The sequence below is a fragment of the Harpegnathos saltator genome, unplaced genomic scaffold, assembly GCF_003227715.2.
Source record: "Harpegnathos saltator strain DR-91 unplaced genomic scaffold, Hsal_v8.6 scaffold58, whole genome shotgun sequence".
Lineage (NCBI taxonomy): Eukaryota > Metazoa > Arthropoda > Insecta > Hymenoptera > Formicidae > Harpegnathos > Harpegnathos saltator.
The window spans coordinates 1,642,940-1,653,459 of NW_020230404.1; the positions used below are offsets into that span (position 1 = coordinate 1,642,940).

At 53.9% G+C, this 10,520-nt stretch overlaps 1 protein-coding gene across 1 annotated transcript in view; it reads right to left on the reverse strand.

Annotated features, from left to right (window-relative positions):
* NLG-4 (neuroligin 4) overlaps positions 1-3,877 on the reverse strand; it is a 248,452-nt gene extending 244,575 nt beyond the window's left edge. Inside the window, exon 1 of the mRNA XM_011141664.3 lies at positions 3,255-3,877. The gene's annotated coding sequence lies outside the window, so the exon portion shown is untranslated. The remainder of the gene's footprint in view (positions 1-3,254) is intronic.
* Positions 3,878-10,520: the final 6,643 nt, after the last annotated feature.

Below are 10,520 nucleotides of genomic sequence, written 5' to 3' on the forward strand. Positions count from 1 at the left end.
GCGAAGTTGGCTGAACTCTGATTATGGCGCGAAACGGGGACAACTCGAGATGAAGTCGAAGTAAAGTCAGCAAGAGAGAGAAAGAGAGAGAGAGAGAGAGAGAGAGAGAGAGAGAGGGAAAGAGACAGAGAGGGAAAGAGGAAGAGAGAAATCCGACGAAGGGATGAATCTCCCCTTCGCGCTGTCTCGACTCCCCGTCTCTCTTTCTCTCTCCCTCTCTCTCTCTCCCCCTCTCTCTCTCTCTCTCTCTCTCTCTCTCTCTCTCTCTCTCTCTCTCTCCCTGTGTCTCTCGTGCACGCGCACGCCTAACGGCAAACCGCAGAGCGTTACGTTGCGCGCACGCTTGCCTTCTTACATCGTCAACTGCAGCGGACAGAATGCATTTCATCAAAACTTGCGGCTTTCGTCTCGTCGCCGAGCGAATGCCCTATTCAGAGCGCCGTGTCCCGTGAATGAGCCCCTCAATCTCGGCTATCATATATCCGGAGACCTCGTCGTCGCGTCGTCGCGTCGCGGCGCGGCGCGTCGAGCGCCGGCCACATCAGCGCGCATCGACGAACTTATTTACGGCGCCGAATAACTTTCCAGCCGTCTCAACTAATCCCGCGCGAGCAGCGACATTTAGTGAAAGTTGCTCCGCGTCGAGTGATCCGGCCGCGAGCTCTCGCGAGAGATCGTGATGGGAAATCCACGCGTGTTGCAGAGAGGGTGGGGAGAGGGGGGAGGCAAAGAGGGTGAGTCGATACGCGCGAGATATCGAGAGCGTGCGAATCGGAACTGCAAGGACCCTCGCTGAGAGATCGGCGCGCACGTCGGTCGGGACGGCCCAAACCTCGCGTGTGTTTGGAATGTTGCGTCTGTATCGATCGCGCCTCGTCGCGCCGCCAACACGCTCTGTCCGTCTCGGGGGGGTGTATCGTTCGGGGCATCGGGGCGCGAGATATTAATGAAATATAATATATGTACATACAGGCAGGTGCCGCGGCCTGATTTACGGCGGTTATTCCCGGGGAATTAAGGCCGCTGTCGAATCTCGCCGCATATTTCTCAAGGAGGAAACGCCGAATGTACATATGCACGGCACGTAATCCGCGCTGCGCCCGCGCTGCGTCGGGCAAGATAAATCAGGCGTCTTATGTACGCAAGCAGAACAAATTTCATTCAATCGGAGTCGCGTGAGCGTGCGCGCGCGTGTGTACGTGTGTGTGTGTGTGTATGTATGTATGTGTGTGCGTGTCTGTTAGCCGGCCTGCATTTATCAATAAAACGCATTTGCATTCTCTCTTCGTGCCGATGCCGGCCCGGCGACGGCGGCGAGATTATTTTTCCAATACGCTACAAATACACGGGACGTGTTTTCGGAAGAAATATAGAATAGAAAATTGGAATGCGTGGTCCCCTTAGGAGGCGCGTTCGACTCGGCGGAGCCGCCCGCCCGCTGTATTGTCTTACTTACGGAACCGTGAAAACGTTCGCCGTGGAACGCGCGCAGAACTCGCGCAGAACTCGCTCGCACTCTACCGGGCGCCGGGCTTGTGCCAACTCAGCCTTACGACGCGAGAACGAAGGGAGAACGATGTCTCTTTGCCGTCGAGAGACCGACAGAGACTCACGCACATGTTTGTTATTATCGCACATTGCCGTCGCTATATCGTCGCGCAATATCCACGCGTTTCCTCAACGTCATTATCGTCACCGTCATTTCTGCTTACAGTCCAAAGTGCACTTGCAAACATCTCCGGGGATGTAATTGCATACGCGCGGACATATAATTACGTTCAGCTGCTCGGGGCAAAGCGAGAGAACGAGAGCGAGAGCGTGAGAGAGAAAGAGGGAAGGAGAGAGAGAGAGAGGGATCGCGCTCACGCGGGGCCACGCACTCGCCGAGGCTGAGCAACGTTACGTGCCTCGCGCAACCGCCAAAGCCAAAGATATATCGCGTCGAAGTTTATTCCAGAAGTGTCTGAAACTTCTCGCTGGGCGCGGCGCGGCGCAGCCCAGCATGCAGCTAACCGCGGGATCTTACAAAGGCATAATGAGCACGTAAATCGGCAGGTAACTTGTAATCTGCTTTGAAGTTGCCGCGCGAGAGCCAGCGCGAGCGCAAACGCGAGTGCGCAAGGATCGCGCGACATGGCGGTCGCGCGTAAATTCCGTCGACCATTTATGCAAATTATCGGCGAGCCACCGGGGTTAATACATTTTCGCGTGCACGTGTGCAGCGCTTCGCGATATATCTATAACGATTCGATAGCTCCGGCTCTCTACGGCTCTCTCTCTCTCTCTCTCTCTCTCTCTCTCTCTCTCTCTCTCTCTCTCTCTCTCTCTCTCTCTCTCTCTCTCTCTCTCTCTCTCTCTCCGGCTGCCGGTATATTTTCCAGCGAATTTACAGCATTTGCATACTTGGGGAATATTTAAACGCGGAAACCCCCGCGGCGGCTGGCTGCCGTTGGAAAAACAGGAATTTCACCGTAGAGCGAGGATGCCCGCCATGTTTCCGCGCGATGCGGAAGATCGGAACGATGGGGTCTCGATTAACCCCCGCGCGCCTCTCGATTCTCGACGCGGCTGCACCGAAATCGCGTTCCGTCCGTTTCGGCTCGTTAAACGTCGCCGATAATTGCGCCGCGGACAGACATTCCTGGTCGTTTCGGGCGAAATTTCGGGGCAACGCGCGACTGGCTAGAACCGTGTAACGCGATTCAGCGAGTCCGAGACGTCGCCTGAGACGTCGCTCGTCTTCGCCGAGGTTGTTTCGCGGATGCATTTTGCAAAGGGTCGAGCTTGTCATCGGCGAATATCCGCGCCGACGTTGCTCATACTGTGCGGAAGCGAGTTTGAAAATGAACAACTGTCGCGTTACAGGAAGTACACTCGAGAAAACGCACAAAGATATCTGCCTCGAGTCTGGGGGTGAGCTTCAAGTAGCAAAATCAGAGCGAGGGGTCCTCTCTTACTCATCCGCCAAGTGTAGCAGGTCGTCTAAATCGCGTTACGTTTCTCGTGGTATCGCGATGTCCGAGTCCGGCAATCGATAGTATTGATCGCGATAAGAAGGCGGACGCAGGCACTCGGCAAGTTACGGCGAGCAACTGAACGCTTGAGCTGAAAACTTGAGCAATCGCGTGCCTGCGTCCGCGGGGGGTACGGCTAATTCCGAGAGGGAACAGTTACGAAACACATCGCTGCCGCGTCTCGCGGGGCGTTCGCGAGGCGAGACTCGCGCTTAACGGCTGTCATGATTAGAGGCTCACCATTTGCGAACGGCGAACAGCAAGCAACTCCATTGAACGGGGCGGAGGGATGAAAACTGAGAGACGGAACTTCACGCACTGAACTCGCAGCACATTTCTCTCCGACGATCACTGCAAAACGCACACACAATCGCGAAACGCCAATCCCAGGTGCTGTCTCATGAAGCGAGACCTCGGCGCGGCGCGGCGCGGCGCGGCGCGGCGGGGCGGCCGAGAGAGTCCGGCGAGATTAACACGCGAATATCTGATTAATCCGCGAAACTGCTGCTGCGCACTGCACGTCGTTTTACGGCGTTTTAGGATCTTCTTTTATTGCTACATTCCCTCTCCCACCTGCAGCGGCTCTCTCCTCCAGCCGATTAATTCGTTCCACGTTGCTCCCGCGGCCGGGGGAAAAAATTTTCCCCAACAATCCGATATCACTGACACGTTGATTCGGCGCGTTCCCTCGTTAATCACACAAATGGAAACGGCTGCGTCGGCGAAAACACACGCTGTTTAAATCTCTCTTCCCTTTTTTCTCCCCCCGCCCTTATCGCTCGGCCTTTCCGGCCAGTTTCCGGTGTTTTCGCAAACGATCCTCTCTCTCTCTCTCTCTCTCTCTCTCTCTCTCTCTCTCCCTCTCTCTCTCTCTCTCTCTCTCTCTCTCCCCCTCTCCCTCTCCCTCTCTCTCTCTCTCTCTCGACGAAGATTCGCTCCCTCGATTAATTCTTACACATCTCGACACCCGTGAATTTATCTCTCTCGCTTCCTCGGCACGAGCAGCGACGGCGGAACGGAGCAGAATCCGCGATCATACCGCGGGCATTCTAATCGGCCGCTTCCTCAGCGCGGCTCGCCGACGTCGTCCTCGCCGTGCGACACCAAGCACATCACATCCCCGTCGGCCGTCGGACATTTAAATCGCGCGATCGGTGTCTTCCGGTGCGCGAGCGTCTGTCGGCAGCGGCTCCAAGGCTAGAGGAAGGAGCGCGTCAAAGCCACGCAGGACCGGCGATGAGATGTCCGCGCGCGTGCATTCCGCAACGCTGGCTGAACGCGCGGCGCGGCGCGGCGCGGCGCCGAGACGCGACGCGACGCGACGCTGGGATTATTCCGAGCCGGAGAAGACAGGCAAGCAGCCTCGCGCGAGGACAAGGACGCAGAGCGCGGGGATGCCACCCTAGGACGACGGAGGGTGGCGCGATAGCTGGCGCACGACGCGACGTATCCAACGTCGCCGCGAAGCTCGCGAGACGGACTACGGCACCGGAATGGAAAGCTCCGCAAGCTCTCGCGCAACGCGACGCCAGAGCCTCCACTATCGAGTCCGTCGAGCGCGCCACGGTCGATTCCACGGATTACACTTTGGGGTTGGATGCTGCGCGAAGGCCGCAGCCGCCGCCGCCGCCGCCGCCGCCGCCGCTGCCGTCAGCCGGGCGAACTTCGCTCGCGAACCTGCGAACGCTACGCGAGCTGGCACGGCTAGCTACACCTGTCAGGCGAGCTTAATAGTTCGTTCGCTTTGTGTCTGGATTACGGATCAGTCGGAGGGGTTTCCGGCGATTGACGCGGTGCTGCCGCGCGTCTCTCTGTCGGGCTTTAAGATTAATTTCCGCTAAATGATCAGTAATCCCGCGCAGCTCCGCGGAGCTCGAACAGCCTGCGATGGCAGCCGTGAGTTTTGTACGCGCGGACGGACCGGTACTGCTGCGCGACTACCGCGGCCTGCGAGTGAAACGCCGCTCTGAATCTGCGCTCGTAAAATCGCAGCTCGCGCGGCCGATCGATAGGGGAGCAGAGTTCGGGGCGCAGGGCGCGCATTTGTTTATCCGCGGCGAAATGTCGCTGATGTTACGGCGGGAATAGCATCGGGGTTCTATGATATCGGCAAATCGAGGTGTCGCCGAGCGTAAGCTGCCGTGTGCTCGCCGGCTGGAACGTCTGGAAAGAGCACGTCGAAGCGCGCCGCGCAGACTCGTGGGGACGCGCGAAGAAAAGGACAGTCGACTATCGATTCAGTTCTGCCAACGGAAGGACCCTTGTGCAGTGACTTCAGGGTCGTCTAGGGACCTGTCGAGGAGCGTGTCGCTCCTTACGAGGCGGCCGCCTCTCGCAGATCGATGTCCTCCTCTCGAAGGACGCGCGAACCCAAACGCTCCGAATAAACTCGCGTCGTCCGCAAGAGCTCGAGAGCTCGAGAGAGCCTTGCGCCGAGACCGCTAATTGGGTTGCTCAATTGCGCTCAATTGCGCCGGCTATTCCACACCATCTTCTGGCGCTCGAGATCCCGCGGGCTAATTAATCTTACGCGTGAATAGCGGCTTGGTTTATCCGAGCGGAAAGAGGCCGCGGAGATTTACACGTTGCGAGAAGTTTCGTGCCACCGCGCGCGTTGGAAATCCCCCGCTCGCTTACTTTACGGATCATCGTCGTCGTCGTCCTTCTCTCACCGAGAGAGAGAGAGAGAGAGAGAGAGAGAGAGAGAGAAAGAGAGAGAGAGAGAGAGAGAGAGAGATAAGAATTTCTCGATATTTCCGATTATTCGGCTGGACCGCGCCGGATTTGTGAGACATTCTCTCGCGCGCGCGCGTTCGCAGCTTTCTCGCGACGAGCTAGGAACGAGCGGTCGCGCGCGATGGTTCTCACAGACTCGTGAAGAGTGGCGGTGATTATCGCACCGAAGATTGGGAGACGCTGCATCGCGCGGTCGAGCGGGTCGAGCCAACGTCCGAATGCCGGGCAACTTTTTTGACGTATGGAAATTCGGTTGCGTCTGCAGCAGACAATGTTGTTTACAGCCGTTGATGTTGTTTCGGACGTCTGTAATGTTGCGGTCCGATGCGTTGCACGCGGCTCGATATCCGCGGGTTGACGCTGCAGGCGGGGTGTGAAAATTTAAGGGTGCGTCGGGACGATAAAAGAACGCGAGGGATCGGAAAGTAGTGCGCGCGCGAGGAGGCGAGTCTTAAAACATCCCGAGTATCGAGCGACGGGGGGTAAGGAATTTTGAGGAGTCTCGCGAACTTTTATATAAAGCGTAAAGTAGATACGCGGGGACGACTAAATTATGCTGTGGCTTCTTCGTGACTCAGGGACGCTCAGGGTCGAATCTCTGGCGTCTCTCGATTGTTCAAAGTCTCCTGAAATTATCCTCGGCTGTGTAATTCGAGTGTTTGAAGGTTCGACGATATAAGTCACGTGCCAGGGGTTCAATAGCTCCACATGATTTATCTTAAGGAACGCGTGCAAGTATCCGAAAAACGAGGCGTGAATCCGCCAAAATTCACCGACGCGGAGCTCGAGCCGTTTGCACGGCGGTTTCGAGCTCAATAATTTAATAGCCCAACGAGGTGCTAAAACCCGTCGCTTTAAACTGCCATTTAGTCCTATGATATTTCCGGCATCACGACCAGCTGTTTACAACCACGCAGCGATGACATTTTCTCCGATAATAAATACGCTATATCGCGACGTGAATTACAGCGGGAGAGCGCATTCCGATCATGCAATTTGCCAGAAGCAATCGCTAGCCGCATCCGTCAGGATTCAAATTGTTGCGAAAAAAGAAACGGGGAGAGGAAAGAGGGGGAAAAAGAAACAGAGGGAACGCGAACTCCGTCCGAAGGGACTACATGTCCCCAGGGCCGTAGCTACCTGCCGCGCACGGAGGATCTCCCCCGCGTCCGACATCGTACGTTGGTGCGTCGAGAGAGCCTGTAACTCACCCGGCCAGGTCAGGGTGAGACACAGGACGCCCCGCTCTTAGCGGATTTAGCACTCGCGCTCATTACGCGCAAAAGCGCCGCGCGCTCGGCGCGTAATTGAGCGGGTCGAAGCAGAGCAAACGGAGCGCGGGCTAAATGATACACCCGCGCTCCGCTGGCTCTTTTTCCGCGGCTTCTATTGTGATCCGCCGGCGTGGTAGTAGAAATTTGACGGGGCATATCGCAGGATCCCGCCTCACACGCAGGAGCATTCGCAACTTTTTCAGCGTGCATATAGAGCTCGGCGGGAAAGTTTCCCGCCGGCGCTACTGATTTCGTTAACGGCCGAGGGTCCGCGAGTTCTTTCGCGGACGTATAAAATTTTTATCCCGGGATCCGTGGGAGAATTCAGCCGGATGGAGACTTTTAGGTATCACGTCGCCGTGACGCATGTCGCATATACTATAGTACGCCGTTTATGGCAAAGTAGTAGCCGTTGCTCCGACGCTCGCTCGGCTCGGAACATACGAAGGAACATCGCGCGATTTTCCGATTAGAACGCACGAGGGTACCCCGAAGAGAATCCGGGAGGATGATTTCGGTCATGGCGAGCGAGGCGTCCGGAAGCGCCGAGACTCGATGACTCGACCGCCACCGACTCGGCAATTTAAAGGAATCCGGGGATCTTAAGAAGCCCGATCTTCCGCAGCTCCAATCCATTCCAGGTGCTTTCGGCGCGCTTTATCCCCTCGCCGCGGAAGATGAATCGCCCCGTTGGGTATCCCGAGGACAGGACGTAGACGTCAGTGGTGTCTAAGTGCATGAAAGAAAACGACTCACCGTGAATGGCGGCGTGTCTCGCCGCCGCCGGACCAGGCGGCCGTGCTCTTTGTCAACCGAAGAGTGGACAGCCGCTCAGTCGAGCCCGGTCTCAACTGCGGAAATGACTGAGAACGAAATTCAATTTGCTCGGCGCGACGCGATGCGACGCGACGCGACGCGACGCGACGCGGCGACGTTGAAGACAGGTCTGAAGAGGGCGGTTAACCGGAAAGCGTAGCTCGGTCGATGTTCTTAACGAGAAAATCCAGAATGTGCCGCGGGAGGAACTCGCCTGATCGCTTCGCGTAATCGGATCGCAGTGAATAATGGGAGCCTCCGAGGCCTACGGTAAGTGATCCCTCAATAGTTTAAACGAGGCCGGGTTTCCCGGCTCGCGAAAGGGTCGAGACGGAACTTCTCGGAAAGAGAGAGAGAGAGAGAGAGAGAGAGAGAGAGAGAGAGAGAGAGAGAGAGAGAGAGAGAGAGACGCTCGGATCGCGAAAACTTTTGGAACTTCAAAGACCGCGCGGCTCGCGCTGCAGTTAATAATATTTCGGGGACACAAAGTCGCGTAAATCAGCCGGATGAGTCCAAGATGGAAGCGCAAGGACGAACACTTCTGGAATACTTTGCGCGAAATCGGCAGGATTCGAGAATGAGACGTTGGACTGCGCCCGTGCACGCCTGAGAGGCTCTTTTGACGAATCAAGGAGAGGAAGAGCGCAGAGATCGGCGGATGCTAATGCACAATTTACACGTCGAGCAGTCGGGCAATCAACTTTGCAGTCACACGTCATCATCAAGCATGCTGAAAGGGTTGTCGCGGGAGCGGCCGATGTCGAAGGACTTTCGCTCTAACGAGCTGCGAACGCAACGGTGAAATCGCATTCACCTCTCGCAATAAGCAGCGGCGCCGAATTGCACTTCTCGCGCGCTGCCTTCCCTACTCTTGCCAAAGTGAAAATGGAATAAGGAAGCAGCGGAAGAGAAAAAATGGCAAAAGGACGCGAGCCGAGATTCGGTTTGCCGCGCGGGTAGAAATGAGGATCCACAAAGCCGTCCGGTGTGAAGCGCCGGAGAAGGGAAACTTGTTTGACAAGCTCGCTTCATGCCTCTCCCCGGTAATTGCGAGGATTGTTCCGCGATATGAAAATTACGAGATCGCTGCGATGCGTGTGTAAACTTCAGTCCAATCGCAGCGTATAAAACGGGAACAATTTGCGCGTTAAATGTAAAAATTCGACGCTCGAGAGACAGGAGAAAAATGTGGTTAGGTCGTCGGATTAACCGTTTGAGTCCCAAGCAGCGCGATCGCGCTGTTCAGATTTTATGTCGAGAAAACCCAGTACATTTCGATCATTGTGGACAACTGACGGTGCGTTACCGATTGTCGAAGTCGCGCGCTCAGATTTACTGAAGCAAGTATATCACACCGATCCTTTTAATGTAAATAGTACATTTTATAATAGGTAGAATAACACTATAATAATGCAATAATACATTACAAAATAAAAATTTTTATTTCATTGTTATCTTCTCAATAATTTTTATCGAACAAAACTTGAAATATTTATAAATTTACAGTACGCATATGTAATAATACAGATGTATTTTATAAAATAACGAATTACAAATTAACAATATTTTTGTGTTATAAACAAATAATTTAAATGGAGAGTAACAATTATAATTTGTAACATCGGTGTTTATCAAAACATGTTGGATGGATTCCTCTTGCTTCGTTGCTCCGTTGCTTCGTCTAATCATTTTGAAACACACAATTATTAACAATGAGAAACACTTACGCAAGAATACGTCCGATCGCTTTGCAAACTACAATAAATGTGACAGAGCGATGAGAAAAAGACGAGAATCGCGTTACCTAACAAATACAAGAAGCGGTATTGGTCCGATTGGGATTCATCGATGTAAAATAAACAAAGCGCTATCGCGCTGCTTGGTATTTCTCGACCTAAAATAAAACAAGCGCTATCGCGCTGCTTGGGTCTTTTCATACTCATTTATAGAAAGCGCGGTTGCGCTATTTGGGATTCTTCGACAGTGTTTTTTCAATACCCCCTGGGACTCAAACGGTTAAACAATTGATGCGGCAACGGTCGGAAAAGTTAGGGCGCGAACTTCACGTAACGGGACGCGACGGGACGTGAAGTGACGTGACGTGAATTTGACGTTTGAGGTTATATTTGATATTACGATCACCGTAACGTGCCGTAATAATGAATTCTGCTGTGAGGCATTATCAATTTGTAAATTTAATTTTGACCGGGTATTTGTGTCTTCAACTGTGGAAGAAGAAACGAATACGAACCATTGGTGTGAGAGATATTTCTCGAAGAAGAATTCAGTTTGGTGACGGTTCAGGTGACGGGTATAACCTGGCATAACGTTGATTGACTGAAAGTGTCACATGAACAGTCCGACTTGACGGAACGTAACATCTAAACTTGACATTCACAAGCAAGCTTCACGTCGCGTTAAGTTTCGATATTTCACGTCACGTTACGTAAAATCGATCGTAACTAGCCGCATATAAAACAATGTGTTTTAGGTCTTGTGTTCCTTCACGTCCCGTCGCGTCCCGTTACGTTAAGTTCATCGTAATCCCGGCCTTACACACAACGAGCACGTCGTCGAAAAGTTTATCCTTCGTTAACTCTTTGAAATTTTAGACTTATGAATTTTCTTCTCGCGAGTGTAAACGTTAGGATGAAATTTAGAAGCTTCGAAAGTATATGGA